This window comes from Nerophis ophidion, linkage group LG12 (assembly GCF_033978795.1).
Source record: "Nerophis ophidion isolate RoL-2023_Sa linkage group LG12, RoL_Noph_v1.0, whole genome shotgun sequence".
In the NCBI taxonomy this organism is placed as follows: Eukaryota; Metazoa; Chordata; class Actinopteri; order Syngnathiformes; family Syngnathidae; genus Nerophis; species Nerophis ophidion.
In genome coordinates, this window is record NC_084622.1 from 6,191,936 (window position 1) to 6,208,642 (window position 16,707).

Consider the following 16,707-nt stretch of genomic DNA (forward strand, 5'->3'; position numbering starts at 1 on the left):
CGTTTTAGCTTGTTAGCCTCCAGCCTCGAGGATTTTATCAGCGAAGGGGACTTTGTTTCGTAAAAAGTCTTTAATCGTGATGAAACAGAAAAAGATGCCACAGCGGGCCCTTATTACAGCAGAGGAGAAGACACTACCAGGACACAGGATTGTCTCACACTGCTAGTTTGTGCTAATGCTTGTGGTGACTACACGAAGTCACTGCTCTTTATCATTCCAAAATTCCCATTGTTCAACAATGTCACACATTTTCGCACACACAAGGTAAAATGTGCGCGTGCGTGTTGACATTTAAAGGGCAACTGCACTTTTTGGGGAATTTTGCCTATCGTTCACAATCATTATGGTCATCATGACAATGGAAGTTATTTTTCGAATGCATTCTAACTCATAAATAAACGTAAATAAATACAGCGGAGCCAATGGCAGGTCCTCTATTCCGCCCATAAAACGCAATAGATAACCATCCAAAAAGCGCCAACGATACTCCATTTACATCTCGTGACTTGAATATTAACAATTATTAGTGCTATTATTATTATGAATATTAACAATTATTAGTGCTATTATTATTATGAATATTAATAAGTATTAGTGATATTATTATAACCGCTAACACAACCAATTTAGAACCTATTTAGAAGTATTAAAAAATATTACGCTATAATGTGTGAACAAATATAGTATAAATGTGATATATATATATATATATACTGTATATATATATATATATATATTTATATATATATATATATATATATATATATATATATATATATATATATATATATATATATATATATATATATCCATCTTCTACCGCTTATTCCCTTTTGGGGTTGTGGGGGGCGCTGGCGCCTATCTCGTCTACAATCGGGCGGAAGGCGGTGTACACCCTGGACAAGTCACCACCTCATCACAGGGAAAACACAGATAGACAGACAACATTCACACTCACATTCACACACTAAGGCCAATTTAGTGTTGCCAATCAACCTATCCCCAGGTGCATGTCTTTGGAGGTGGGAGGAAGCCGGAGTACCCGGAAGGAACCCACGCATTCACGGGGAGAACATGCAAACTCCACACAGAAAGATCCCGAGCCTGGAATTGAACCCAAGACTGAAGGACCTTTGTAGTGTGAGGCAGACGCACTAACCCCTCTTCCACCGTGAAACCTATATATATATATATATATATATATATATATATATATATATATATATATATATATATATATATATATATATATATATATATATATATATATATATATATATATATATATATATATATATCCATCCATCCATTTTCTACCGCTTATTCCCTTTCGGGGTCGCGGGGGGCGCTGGCGCCTATCTCAGCTACAATCGGGCGGAAGGCAGGGTACACCCTGGACAAGTCGCCACCTCATCGCAAAAGCAGATATATCCAAATTATGATATGTTGCAAAAACAGATATCTCCAAAATCATTTTCTTTTCGTTCGTTATTTCGCATAATATTCAAGATAAAGATAGAGAGAAAAACAGAACGTGAAATTTATCGAAAGCCACATTTCAACGTAACAACTGTTCACATTTCTTTACTTCATTATTTAACAGTTTCGATCCCTTGGTACGTATAAATCTAGCTGTCCCTGCGAACATTGTTTTTTCGTACTTGATAACCGGACATGCTTTTTTGGAACTGTGACCTCACATATTTACCTTGTGCTTTTCAGCACAAAATGAAAAAACAAAAAAAACAGTGTTGCAATGAAGACAATGTTTTATTAATAAAACAACCGCAAATGCTCAACCTGGTTTGCCTATCAAAAACACTCCTGTGCAGATAACAGCTCACTCATCATCGCTATCGACATTAGCTCCATGCTCGACAACATCGTTTAACGCAGCGGTGTAAAACTCACGGACACGCGTGCTAGCGCCAACATCAAATAACTTCAACACGTCAGTTTTTTTCGTTGTCTTAACAGTGTTCACAGGAGAAGCTTCCAAATTATTCATGCGTGGATAACAACACTGAGTGACTCCGTGCGCGCCGCCATTTTGTTTGTCACGTGATCCCGTAATGCAGCGCTGGTTGGGCAAACGGATATATCGGCTTTTGTGGTAGATGATCCATGGCGCTTATCGGCCTTTGCAATAAATCGCTGAACTAAATGACGTTAAAAGCGACATTTGTCCGCATTTGCAAACAAATTGATTTTGGTATACCACAATAGAGGTGGCGGACTATATATTACCAAGGCTGGGCTAAACTTTATCAAAATGGCGTTTATCGGTTTTTGCGTATGAACTCTTCATATATATATATATATATATAAACAATATATATATCCATCCATCTCCATCCATCTTCTTCCGCTTATCCGAAGTCGGGTCACGGGGGCAGCAGCCTAAGCAGGGAAGCCCAGACTTCCATTTCCCCAGCCACTTGGTCTAGCTCTTCCCGGGGGATCCCGAGGCGTTCCCAGGCCAGCCAGGAGACATAGTCTTCCCAACGTGTCCTGGGTCTTCCCCGTGGCCTCCTACCGGTTGGACGTGCCCTAAACACCTCCCTAGGGAGGCGTTCGGGTGGCATCCTGACCAGATGCCCGAACCACCTCATCTGGCTCCTCTCGATGTGGAGGAGCAGCGGCTTTACTTTGAGTTCCTCCCGGATGGCAGAGCTTCTCACGCTATCTCTAAGGGAGAGCCCCGCCACACGGCGGAGGAAACTCATTTCGGCCGCTTGTACCCGTGACCTTATCCTTTCGGTCATGACCCAAAGCTCATGACCATAGGTGAGGATGGGAACGTAGATCGACCGGTAAATTGAGAGCTTTGCCTTCCGGCTCAGCTCCTTCTTCACCACAACGGATCGGTACAACGTCTGCATTACTGAAGACGCCGCACCGATCCGCTTGTCGATCTCACAGTCCACTCTTCCCTCACTCGTGAACAAGACTCCTAGGTACTTGAACTCCTCCACTTGGGGCAGGGTCTCCTCCCCAACCCGGAGATGGCATTCCACCCTTTTCCGGGCGAGAACCATGGACTCGGACTTGGAGGTGCTGATTCTCATTCCGGTCGCCTTGACTGCGCCTAGAAATTATGTCCATAAAAGTTATGAAGAGAATCTGTGACAAAGGACAGCCTTAGCGGAGTCCAACCCTCACTGGAAATGTGTTCGACTTAATGCCGGCAATGCGGACCAAGCTCTGGCACTGATCGTACAGGGAGCGGACCGCCGCAATAAGACAGTCCGATACCCCATACTCTCTGAGCACTCCTCACAGGACTTCCCGAGGGACACGGTCGAATGCCTTCTCCAAGTCCACAAAGCACATGTAGACTGGTTGGGCAAACTCCCATGCACCCTCAAGAACCCTGCCGAGAGTATAGAGCTGGTCCACAGTTCCACGACCAGGACGAAAACCACACTGTTCCTCCTGAATCCGAGGTTCGACTATCCGGCGTAGCCTCCTCTCCAGTACACCTGAATAAACCTTACCGGGGAGGCTGAGGAGTGTGATCCCACGATAGTTGGAACACACCCTCCGGTCCCCCTTCTTAAAGAGAGGAACCACCACCCCGGTCTGCCAATCCCGAGGTACCGCCCCCGATGTACACGCGATGCTGCAGAGTCTTGTCAACCAAGACAGCCCCACAGCATCCAGAGCCTTAAGGAACTCCGGGCGGATCTCGTCCACCCCCGGGGCCTTGCCACCGAGGAGCTTTTTAACTACCTCAGCGACCTCAGCCCCAGAAATAGGAGAGTCCACCACAGATTCTCCAGGCACTTCTTCCTCATAGGAAGACGTGTTGGTGGGATTGAGGAGGTCTTCGAAGTATTCCTTCCACCTATCCACAACATCCGCAGTTGAGGTCAGCAGAACACCATCCGCACCATACACGGTGTTGATAGTGCACTGCTTCCCCTTCCTGAGGCGGCGGACGGTGGTCCAGAATCGCTTCGGAGCCGTCCGGAAGTCGTTTTACATGGCTTACCCGAACTCCTCCCATGTCCGAGTTTTTGCCTCAGCGACCGCTGAAGCCGCACACCGCTTGGCCTGTCGGTACCTGTCCACTGCCTCCGGAGTCCTATGAGCCAAAAGGACCCGATAGGACTCCTTCTTCAGCTTGACGGCATCCCTCACCGCTGGTGTCCACCAAGGGGTTTTAGGATTTCCGCCCCGACAGGCACCAACTACCTTGCGGCCACAGCTCCGATCAGCCGCCTCGACAATAGAGGTGCGGAACATGGTCCACTCGGACTCAATGTCCAGCACCTCCCTCGTGACATGTTCGAAGTTCTTCCGGAGGTGGGAATTGAAACTTTCTCTGACAGGAGACTCTGCCAGACGTTCCCAGCAGACCCTCACAATGCGTTTGGGCCTGCCAGGTCGGTCCGGTATCTTCCCCCACCATCGCAGCAGTAGAAAGCTCTGCCCCTCTCTTCACCCGAGTGTCCAAAACATAAGGCCGCAAATCCGATGACACAACTACAAAGTCGATCATGGAACTGCGGCCTAGGGTGTCCCGGTGCCAATTGCACATATGAACACCCTTATGTTTGAACATGGTGTTTGTAATGGACAAATTGTGACGAGCACAAAAGTCCAATAACAAAACACCACTCGGGTTCAGATCCGGGCGGCCATTCTTCCCAATCACGCCTCTCCAGGTTTCACTGTCGTTGCCAACATGAGCGTTGAAGTCCCCCAGTAGGACAAGGGAATCACCCGGGGGAGCACTTTCCAGTACTCCCTCGAGTGTACCCAAAAAGTGTGGGTACTCTGAACTGCTGTTTGTTGCGTAAGCGTATACATATATATAGAGCTGGTCCACAGTGCTTTGTGGACTTGGAGAAGTAATTCGACCGTGTCCCTCGGGAAGTCCTGTGGGGAGTGCTCAGAGAGAATGGCGATCCGTTCCCGGTACGATCAGTGTCAGAGCCTGGTCCGCATTGCCGGCAGTAAGTCGGACACGTTTCCAGCGAGGGTTGGACTACGCCAAGGCTGCCATTTGTCACCGACTCATTTCATAACTTTTATGGACATCATTTCTAGGCGCAGTCAAGGCGTTGAGCGGATCTGGTGTGTTGGCTGCAGGATTAGGTCTCTGCTTTTTGCAGATGATGTGGTCCTGATGGCTTCATCTGGCCAGGATCTCCAGCTCTCACTGGATTGGTTTGCAGCCGAGTGTGAAGCGACTGGAATGAGAATCAGCACCTCCAAGTCCGAGTCCATGCATGGTTCTTGCCTGGAAAAGGGTGGAGTGCCATCTCCAGGTTGGGGAGGAGGGCCTGCCCCAAGTGGAGGAGTTCAAGTACCTTGGAGTCTTGTTCATGAGTGAGGGAAGAGTGGATCATGAGATCCACAGGTGGATCGGTGCGGTGTCTTCAGTAATGCGCACACTGTATCGATCCGTTGTGATAAAGAAGGAGCTGAGCCGAAAGGAAAAGCTCTCAATTTACTGGTCGATCTACGTTCCCACCCTCACCTATGGTCATGAGCTTTGGGTTATGACCTAAAGGACAAGATCACGGGTACAAGTGGCCGAAATGAGTTTCCTCCGCCGGGTGGCGGGTCTCTCCCTTAGAGATAGAGTGAGAAGCGTTGCCATCCCGGAGGAGCTCAAAGTAAAGCCGCTGCTCCTCCACATTGAGAGGAGCCAGATGAGGTGGTTCGGCCATCTGGTCAGGATGCCACCCGAACGCCTCCCTAGGGAGGTGTTTAGGGCACTTCCAACCGGTAGGAGGCCACGGGGAAGACCCAGGACACGTTGGGAAGACTATGTCTCTCGGCTGGCCTGGGAACACCTCGGCATCCCCCGGGAAGAGCTGGACGAAGTTGCTGGGGAGAGGAAAGTCTGGGTTTCCCTGCTTAGGCTGCTGCCCCCGCGACGTGACCTCGGATAAGCGGAGGAAGATGAATGGATGGATATATATTTACGTTATTTTTTTACTAAAATATGGACATTCGTCGAGGCTTGAACCGATTGTTCATGTTTACATTGATTCTTATGAGGAACTCTGCATCACCATATTTTTGGTTTACGAACCATGTTTACAAACCAAATAAGTCTGTAAATCGAGGTTCCATTGTATTAAACAAAGCTGATGGTGGCCCAAGACTTTTGCACAGTAGCTTGTATAAATAGACATATAGGCCTGGTAGCATGATGACAGTTAGCAGAGTTTGGACGCACCAACCCTGACAGCGACAAGCAGTTTCAGTTTGATGCCAGAACCGATTTGTCATCCACACACAAGCACGCGTGCACACACACACACACACACACACACACACACACACACACACACACACACACTCAACGTCGCTCAAACACAAGATTCGAGCGTCACGGAATGAAAACGACTCCTGGCAAACAAAGATTTGATCTAGTAGTAGCACATTCTGCTTAATTAACATGCCTGCCTTTTATTTTGAAGACAAGCCTATGTGTGAGAAATATGACTAATATTATATCACAGCTGGCTGAGCGCTTGATGACTGAATCTTCTAATTACTGATGTTGAAGCGACGCCCTTCTGGTTTGGGCGAATAAACTCATTGCTTGGCAACAAGCATCATTAACTGAGGAAAGGACCCTTAAATTTGGCTGGACGATATATTGACCTATAAATTATTGCCTATAAACGATATTATTGTCAAAATTATTGTGAGACTAAATTAAATTATAATAATTTATGCATATCTCTCCCAATCCCATAAACTTGTATTTTTCATGTAATTTAACATTGTAATATTAATGTAAACGTTTAAACATCTGAATTAAATAAAACAAACAAAATAATCCAAGTAAAATATACTCTGTTAACAGAGTTTTGCACTTAGATAAAAATCCCAACCAAAAGTAATCAAATAGGCTCTGTCTCTGTTAAGGAGGGGGTGAGGGACCTGCAAACTTACAAAATCAAAACAATAAATAAAATGGTTAAATAAAGTTAATGTGACCAAAATGATCACAGTTACCATCAACGTTCCCTCTAACATGGGCGCTACTTTTCTGAGCATGCGTGGTTTTTGCTTGGTGGTGAGAAATAATTTGCCATCAATCATACGTGGGTGCTCGGCATTGTCCGTGGGTGCTCGGGCCCTGTAGCCCCGAAGCACGGGATATGCGCCTATGCCCTCTAATGTGTACGCTTGTGCAATTGTGCACAGCAAATCTATACCACGCACAAAATCAAATACGAAAATAAGCGCATAACAATTTTCAATGTAACTGACGACACGCGGCTACAACAGAAAAAAACGGTTTCGTCATCACTGTTAAACTATTGTAATTTCTGTCGAGACGCTTTAAGGAGGACATCGGTCACTTTATGGAGCAAAGCTCTTTATTGTCGGCCATAAACACATGACCAAAACATTGGTAAAAAAAAGTTTCTATCTAGCAAAACTGGTCATTTTCTGCCGTACAAACCAGACCAAAGCCAACTTTGTCATATTAACAGCACCTGTTCGCTCTTTTTCTGTAGGGAAGAATAAAAACAAGTGGCTCCTTTGCAGAAGGAATGCATGACAGTAAGCTAAACAAGAGCTGATCTACTTCCAGTGCATCCACTCTCTCTCTCTCTCTCTCTCTCTCTCTCTCTCCCTCTCTCCCTCCCTCCCTCTATCAGCCTGTGTATCTTTCATCTCGCTCAGCCTCTCGCTTGCTCTTAAAACAGACTCGGCATCATTGAGCTCTGACAGATGGGGAGACACCGCCGAGGTGGAAGACTCAAGGGCCAGTAGAGTCTCTCCTTTGTTTCTTCTCCACATGAGCACCTCATCACTATCCTCCCAACCTTGGAAGAAGATGAGGAGGCTCTGCATGTGAGAAGAATCGTAGAGAGAATGGTAGAAGAGGAGCAACAGGGTGGTTCGAAGCGATCAAGAGGAGGTTTCCTGTTTCTTCATGCTGGAGCAAGGTTCGTATCTTTTTAACACTTCCTATGCATCACTTTATTGAAGTGATGATGTTATTAGTCTGTTAAGTTGAAAGGGAGAAGTTGCAAGGCAGCAGCAAGATAAGGCATCATTGCCGGCTGTACCTCGGAAAAAGACGCTTGGTGGCACATGACAGGGTTTAGGGGTGGAAAGGAGATTCCCTTTGTTCATTCACACAAAAGCCTTCTCCAAAGTCTCATTTTTCTCTTTTACAAGCTGGCAGCAGTTGTCAGCTTTTATGATTTGGCGTGGCTGTGAGCATTGTTTGGGCATTGAAGAGCATGTTACGCATGAGGATGTGATGAGTCTTTAACTGTGTGCATAGATGAAGCAGATTCCCTGTATGATGGTCTTATCGTTCACAATCATTAGGAGAGACAAGACACAAATTTATTTTTTTGCATTCTAACTTATAAAAATCTGCTCGTTCGAGGTTGCGAGCAATGCAGCTAATGGGAGCAATAAATTCTACCTCTAAATCACATTAAAAATGCATTCAAAAACTGTCAACAATACTTCATTTACGGTCTGTAACCTGTAGAAATAACGAAACTAAAGCAATATTGTAATTGTAAAAGTGAACACTGAGGAAGTCTTTTTCCAGCGTAGTAACACATCGGCGTGCTACGGTATTAGCTGTAAAAGCTAGCTAGCAAGAGATAAGCAACCTTCAACAACAACATGAAAGAGGTTTGAGTTTGTAATACAAAACACTGTAATAGAACACTAATCTGTACTGAGTGAAAAATATGAACAATCATATTACAGTATCTGTAAAGTATTATTTCATGTTTTGTTTATACACAATCTGCCAGAAAGAGTATATACTGTAGTTGTAATAACACATGACGTGATGTATGTTACTATATATATACTTGCAGTGTGTATACTGTATATAACATATTACATATTGTTATGAAGGTGTCTGTTACTACATTATATATGTACTTGCAGTGTGTACATAAAACATATTACATACTGTTGTGAAGGTGTCTGTTAATACATTATATATATATATATATATATATATATATATATATATATATATATATATATATATATATATATATATATATATATATATTTTTTTTTTTTGCTTCTCTTCTTTCATGGATGGATGGATGGACGCATACCATTGCCATTTCAGAGGTCCATCCATCCATCCATTTTCTACCGATTATTCCCTTTCGGGGTCGCGGTGGGCGCTGGCGCCTATCTCAGCTACAATCGGGCGGAAGGCAGGGTACACCCTGGACAAGTCGCCACCTCATCGCAGTATATATATATATATATATATATATATATATATATATATATACTTGCAGTGTGTATATAAAACATTACATATAGTTATGAAGGTGTCTGTTACTAAGTACTTGCAGTGTGTACCTATATACATATACTGTATATACCTTTATATACATATATACCTATATATATACACCTATAATGTATATACCTTTATATACATATATACCTATATATATATACACCTATAATGTATATACATTTATATACACATATATACATACTGTATACACCTATAGATACCTTTGCTGTGTGTTTATATACATATACTGTATACATATATATATATATATATATATAATATATAAGTTTACATACACTTGTAAAGAAAATAATGTCATGGCTGTCTTGAGTTTACAATAATTTTTACAACTTTTTCAGTTTTGTGATAGAGTGATTGGAGCACGTACTTGTTTGTCAGAAAAAACGTTCATGAAGTTTGGTTCTTTAATGAATTTATTATGGGTCTCCTGAAAATGTGACCAAATGGACTTGTTCAGCATTGTCCACAATTTTAAGTCGGGACTTTGGGAAGGCCATTCCAAAACCTTCATTCTAGCCTGATTTAGCTATTCCTTGACCACTTTTGACGTATGTTTCTGATGGAACACCCAACTGCGCCCAAGACCCAACCTCCGGGCTGATGATTTTAGGTTGTCTGGAAGAATTTGGAGGTAATCCTCCTTTTTCATTGTCCCATTTACTCTCTGTAAAGCACCAGTTCCATTGGCAGCAAAACTGGCCCAGAACATAATACTACCACCACCATGCTTGACGGTGGGTATGGTGTTCCTGGGATTAAAGGCCTCACCTTTACTCTTCCAAACATATTGCTGGGTATTGAGGCCAAACCGCTCAATTTTTGTTCTATCTGACATTACATGGACAAAGATAAGACCTTCTGGAGGAAAGTTCTGTGGTCTGATGTATTATGGTGTATTATGTATTATGTATTATGGTGGTAGTATTATGCTCTGGGCCTGTTTTGCTGCCAATGGAACTGGTGCTTTTAATGGTACAATGAAAAAGGAGGATTACCTCCAAATTCTTAAGGAACAACCTAAAACCACCATTGGGTCTTGGGCACATTTGGGTGTTCAAACAAGACAATAACCCCAACCACACATCAAAAGTGGTAAAGGAATGGCTAAATCAGGCTAAAATTAAGGTTTTAGAATGGCCTTCCAAAAATCCTGACTTAAAAGTGTGGACAATGCTGTCTATGTCAGAAAACCAACAAATGTAGCGGAACTGCACCAATTTTGTAAAAAGGAGTGGTCAAAAATTGAACCAGAAGCTCGTGGATGGCTACCAAAAGCGCCTTATTGCAGTGAAACTTGCCAAGGGACATGTAACCAAATATTAACATTGCTGTATGTATACTTTTGACCCAGCAGATTTGCTCACATTTTCAGTAGACTCATAATAAATTCATAAAAAAAAAAAAAACTTCATGAACATATATTTTTTTGTGACCAACAACTATGTGCTCCAATCTTTTGTGATCACATCTTTAGTCTGTGTTTTGAGTCCCTTTTGCTGTTTTGATTATTTTTGTCCTCTTCCGATATCTTAGTTTGTGCACTTCCTTGTTTGTTATGTCACCATGGTAACTTAATTTTCACTTGCCCTTACGCACACCTGTGTTTATCAATTACATTCTGTACTCCTGCCGCCCCTTTCCGTTCACTCGTTCTCTCCTCGTAGTTTGTGTTACACACTATTTGGGTTTACATGTGACGACTCGGTTCTGTATTTGGACTCGCAAGCTTCCATGTTTAGCCTCTTTGTTTCTATGTGTGTACTCGCTAATGCTTCCGCGCTTAGCCGCCTTTTGTACCCCTAGCTCTTATGCTAGTTAGCTCTTTGGTTTCCTTTTGTACCCACTGTTTTTGTTATTAGCCTGTTTTTTAGTTTTAATAAATCTTTGATTCTTACCTGTACGCTGTGTCCGAGCCCAAACTGCATCTAGGAAGAGCACCACTCACACCACGATGCCACCAAGACGTCACAATATGAGGAGAGCACAAGGCTCTTTCGCTACGGGCTCAATAAGAGTCGACGACAGAGAAACGTGGGCCATACTCCGAGCGATGGAGGAGCAGTCGCTCCGCCGTGGAGATGGTCTGGGGCCCTGGTGGGGTTCTGGCCCCGCTCACCTCCGTCTGGCCCGGTGAGGACGACGACCAGCTAGCTCGCTCGCGTCCACATAGGCGGAAGTTGCACAAAAAGGCTTCGCCTCGCGATGGTGATGCTCACGCTCCGCGACTTCCTCCCCCAGGACACAGCCTGCAACAGGCTTTCCAATATTCTCCTCATTCGGCAGGTAATTCCTTTGTTCGTTTTCCTCAGGACTTCTCGAGCCCACCTGTCAATCACGGTGACGTCACTCCGTTAACGCCCCCCCATGACGCCACCGGAGACTTTTGTTCAGACTCTTCTTCTCAGCCTTTCTTTGAGGACAGCTCTGATGAGGAATTTTTTTTAACTTCATTTCCTCACTTATCCCTTAAGGACTTGCTTTCGTTGAAAAAACTCTACAAGGACAATATTATTATTACAACCCTAGTCAGCCACTCACTAATGACTGTAATACTAATATCAAACATTATCAAGACATTTTTAGTGACTGCAGTTCTAGCCGTTATCAGTCCCCTTCATTTTGGGGTCTCAATCCCCACCCAAGTCAGTGGCCTTTTCCTCTCCTCCGAGAGGAGATTTTGGACGATTTAGAGGGGAGGAGTCTACCTTCCTCCTGGCCTCCCTCCGCCCACCCTGTGAGGCAGTCTCTGACCACAGGGAGCGCGTCTGGGATCCGCATGTTGGGGGGGGGGGGCTAGTGCTGGTGGCTGTGCTTCAGAGGTAGCAAAGCTGCTTCCCGCTAAGCCTCAGCCTCCAACAAGACCTCTTCTATCGGTCTTTCGACCCACCAGACCTCCACCACAGGTCTTGCGACCCACTAAGCCGCAATGACCTACTAGACCTCCTCCACCAGTGTTCCGTTCTGTCAAGCCCCAACCCCCAGTTAGACCACCTCCACCGGTGTTCAGTCTTAGTCCAAGTCCTAGTTCAGTTCCTAGTTCTAGTCCTGGTCCGAGACCTGGTCTAAGTCTTAGTACTAGTTCCAGTCCTGTTCGTAGTGCTAGTCCTAGTCAATGTCTCAGTCCTTGTTGTAGTCGTAGTTCTAGTCGTAGTCTGTGTCCTAGTCTCAGTCCTGGCCCTCGTCGTAGTCACAGTCCAAGTTCTAGTCGACTCGTAGACTGATGCGTAGTCCGAGTCCTGGTCCTAGTCCTAGTTCTTGTCTTAGTCCTTGTCCAAGTCCCTTTCCAGTTCCTTGTTCAAGTCATAGTCCTAGTCGTAGTTCAAGTCATAGTCTCAGTCCTAGTCTTAGTTGTAGTCCGAGTCCTAGTCCTAAGCTGGTTCACACACCAGCACCTGACCCCGGTTTGGATCCCACTCCAGCACCGGGCCCTAGGCTGGATCCCACTCCAGTACCCGACCTGTGGCTGGATCACATTCCAGCACCTGCTCCAAATCTGGAGCCCACACCGGCACCTGCTCCAAGGCTGGAGCCCACACCAGCACCTGCTCCAAGGCTGGAGCCCACACCAGCACCTGCTCCAAGGCTGGAGCCCAAGCCGGCACCTATTCCAAGTCTGGAGCCCACACCGGCACCTGCTCTAAGGCTGGAGCCCACACCGGCGCCTGCTCCAAGGCTGGAGCTCAGACCGGCGCCTGCTCCAAAGCTGGTACCCACGACAGCACCTGCGTCTGCTCCTCGACCGGCATCAGCGTCAGCTCCTCGCCCTGCATCAGCGTCTGCTCCTCGCCCAGCACCAGCGTCTGTTCCTCACCCGGCACCAGCATCTGCTCCTCGCACGGCACCAGTGTCTGCTCCTTGCCCAGCACCAGCGTCTGCTCCTCGGCCGTCACCTGCATCTGCTCCTCGGCCATCTCCTGCATCATTGCCTGCTTTGGCTGCAGCCCCCGCACCTTCATCTATTGCTTCCATACCTACTTCGATGCGCCCTCCTCCACATTGGCCAAGGGTGTGGCCGTGCCATGATCGTCCTCCTCGTCGGGCGCATCCACCTCCACGTCGGCCTCGGATGTGGCCTCTACAAGGTCGCCCGCCAAGACTTCTGCGGAAGCGGCGTTCCATCCGCCGCCGCCACCTGATGTGTCCTTGGTGGATTCGGGGACACACGACTTGGCGACCCGCCACCGTGTCCTCCCTCCGCCCTCCCTTCACGTTTGCACTCTGTTATTGTTGGGGGGGAAGTTCAAGTTTTTTTGGGGACATCTGGGATCTGTCCCTTAAGGGTGGGCTTATGTTGTGATCCGGTTCCCGGATCACATCTTTAGTCTGTGTTTTGAGTCACTTTTGGTGTTGTGATTATTTTTGGACTCTTCCGATCTCTTAGTTTGTGCACTTCCTTGTTTGTTTTGTCACCATGGTAACTTAATTTTCACCTGCCCTTACGCACACCTGTGTTTATTAATCACGTTCTGTATTCAAGCCGCCCCTTTCTGTTCACTCATTCTCTGCTCGTAGTTTGTGTTACACACTGTTTGTGTTCACATGTGACGACTCGGTTCTGTATTTGGACTCGCTAGCTTCCACGCTTAGCCTCTTTGTTTCTATGTGTGTACTCGCTAATGCTTCTGTACTTAAACCCGTCTTTTGTTCCCCTAGCTCTTATGCTAGTTAGCTCTTTGTTTTGCTTTTTGTTATTAGCCTGTTTTTTAGTTTTTTAATAAATCTTTAATTCTTACCTCTACGCTGTGTCCGAGCCCGAACTGCATCCAGGAAGAGCACCACTCGCACCACGATGCCACCAAGACGTCATACAATCACTCTTATCACAAAATATAAAAGTTGTAGACAGTGTTGGAAACTCAAAACAGCCATGACATTATGTTCTTTACGAGTGTATGTAAACTTTTGGTCGCGACTATGTATATCGTTATATACCTACAAACATATATTTATATATATAGATATATATCTATATATATATATAAACATATATATATACATATATATACATTATATATACATTATATATACATTATATACATTATATATATCTCCCTATTTACATATATACCTCAAAGTGTACCTATACTGTATATACCTTTTTATACCTATACTGTATATGCCTTTTTACGTGTGTATATATATATATATATATATATATATATATATATATATATATATATATATATATATATATATATATATATATATATATATATATATATATATGATACACACATATATTAGTATATATATATTTACCTGGTAATAGACGCTGGTAAATATATTTTTTGGCAAGATGGCGGCGCCCGGACGGGCTGCGACACTGCGGTGCTCTTGCTAAAGATGGAACATTTGGCGGAAATGCCGGACAGTTCTGCAGACTTCATGGCTGGCTCGCATCGTGGTCACTCCGTGATCACGTACGACCGCCAGACACTTCTGGATATGGACATATCGGGCCGTTTTGGACTGATAGACGCGGGCGTGCTAAACATGCTAACTAGCATGGGGATACGTCGGCGGCTACATCCAGCGGCCTGTGAAGCAGCGGAGTCTAGTAGCAGCGGGGGCCGTCTACGGAGCAGACGCCAGCGGTGTGTTCGGAAACGCGGATGCCGAGCGGGGCTAAAAACAAAGCAGAAGGCTAATCCCCACAGTACACCACTTCCCTCCACCCTGAAGACGGATTTAGATGGAAAATGCGAGACTACTGGTCTGGGTAAGGAGTCAGTTAAATTAGAACAAGTTTTTTCTGCTTTGAGTGTTTCAGAGTTGGACATGTGTTTTACTGAGGTGGCTAACTATGATGCGTGCAGTTTATCAAAGCAACAAACAAACAATCGGAAAATCCCCGTTACTGAGGAGGCTAACCATGATGCGTGCAGTTTATCAAAGCAACAATCAAACAATCGGAACATTCCCGTCGTATCAATTCCTAGATATGGTCGTAATTATACTGAATGCACTGGGCATAATAAACACAACATTATTAATATTGCTACTACGGATAATTTGATCAAAAATTCCCTAAAACAGCCCACTACCTATAATGTAGGTTTTTTAAACATAAGATCATTGTCTCCCAAAACGTTGTTAGTTAATGATATCATCAGAGACAACAATCTTAACGTCATCGGTCTCAGCGAAACCTGGCTTAAACCAAACGACTTTTTTGCGCTAAATGAGGCATGTCCTCCTAACTTTACACATGCGCATATTGCCCGTCCGCTTAAAAGGGGTGGGGGGGTCGCACTAATATACAACGAAAACTTTAACCTTAGTCCTAACATAAATAATAAATATAAATCGTTTGAGGTGCTTACTATGAGGTCTGTCACACCGCTGCCTCTACACCTGGCTGTTATCTACCGCCCCCCAGGGCCCTGTTCGGACTTTATCAATGAATTCTCAGAGTTCGTTGCTGATCTAGTGACACACGCCGATAATATAATCATAATGGGGGACTTTAATATCCACATGAATACCCCATCGGACCCACCGTGCGTAGCGCTCCAGAGTATAATTGATAGCTGTGGTCTCACACAAATAATAAATGAACCCACGCATCGCAACGGTAATACGATAGACCTAGTGCTTGTCAGGGGTATCACCGCTTCCAAAGTTACGATACTCCCGTATACTAAAGTATTGTCCGATCATTACCTTATAAAATTCGAGGTTCAGACGCATGTTCGTCAAACTAATAATAATAATAACTGCTATAGCAGCCGCAACATTAATACGGCCACAACGACAACTCTTGCTGACCTACTGCCCTCGGTAATGGCACCATTCCCAAAGTATGTGGGCTCTATTGATAACCTCACTAACAACTTTAACGACGCCCTGCGCGAAACCATTGATAACATAGCACCGCTAAAGTTAAAAAAGGCTCCAAAAAAGCGCACCCCGTGGTTTACAGAAGAAACTAGAGCTCAGAAATTATTATGCAGAAAGCTGGAACGCAAATGGCGCACGACTAAACTTGAGGTGCACCATCAAGCATTTAGTGATGGTTTAATAACTTATAAACGCATGCTTACCTTAGCTAAAGCTAATTATTACTCAAATCTCATCCACCGTAATAAAAACGATCCTAAATTTTTGTTTAGTACGGTAGCATCGCTAACCCAACAAGGGACTCCTTCCAGTAGCTCCACCCACTCAGCTGATGACTTTATGCAATTCTTTAGTAAGAAAATTGAAGTCATTAGAAAGGAGATTAAAGACAATGCGTCCCAGCTACAACGGGGTTCTATTAACACTGACACGATTGTATATACGGCGGATACTGCCCTCCAAAATAGTTTCTCTCGTTTTGAGGAAATAACATTAGAGGAATTGTTACAACGTGTAAATGGAATAAAACAAACAACATGTTTACTTGACCCTCTTCCTGGGAAACTGAT

The 16,707-nt window shown here is 44.7% G+C and overlaps 1 protein-coding gene across 4 annotated transcripts in view; it reads left to right on the forward strand.

The window, feature by feature from the left end:
- The first annotated feature begins 7,652 nt into the window (after positions 1 to 7,652).
- shisal1b (shisa like 1b) overlaps positions 7,653 to 16,707 on the forward strand; it is an 82,622-nt gene continuing 73,567 nt past the window's right edge. For 2 of the 4 annotated variants that reach the window (XR_009808944.1, XM_061916734.1), the window contains exon 1: positions 7,653 to 7,928. The gene's annotated coding sequence lies outside the window, so the exon portion shown is untranslated. The remainder of the gene's footprint in view (positions 7,929 to 16,707) is intronic. The other 2 variants (XM_061916736.1, XM_061916735.1) reach the window with 1 other exon arrangement.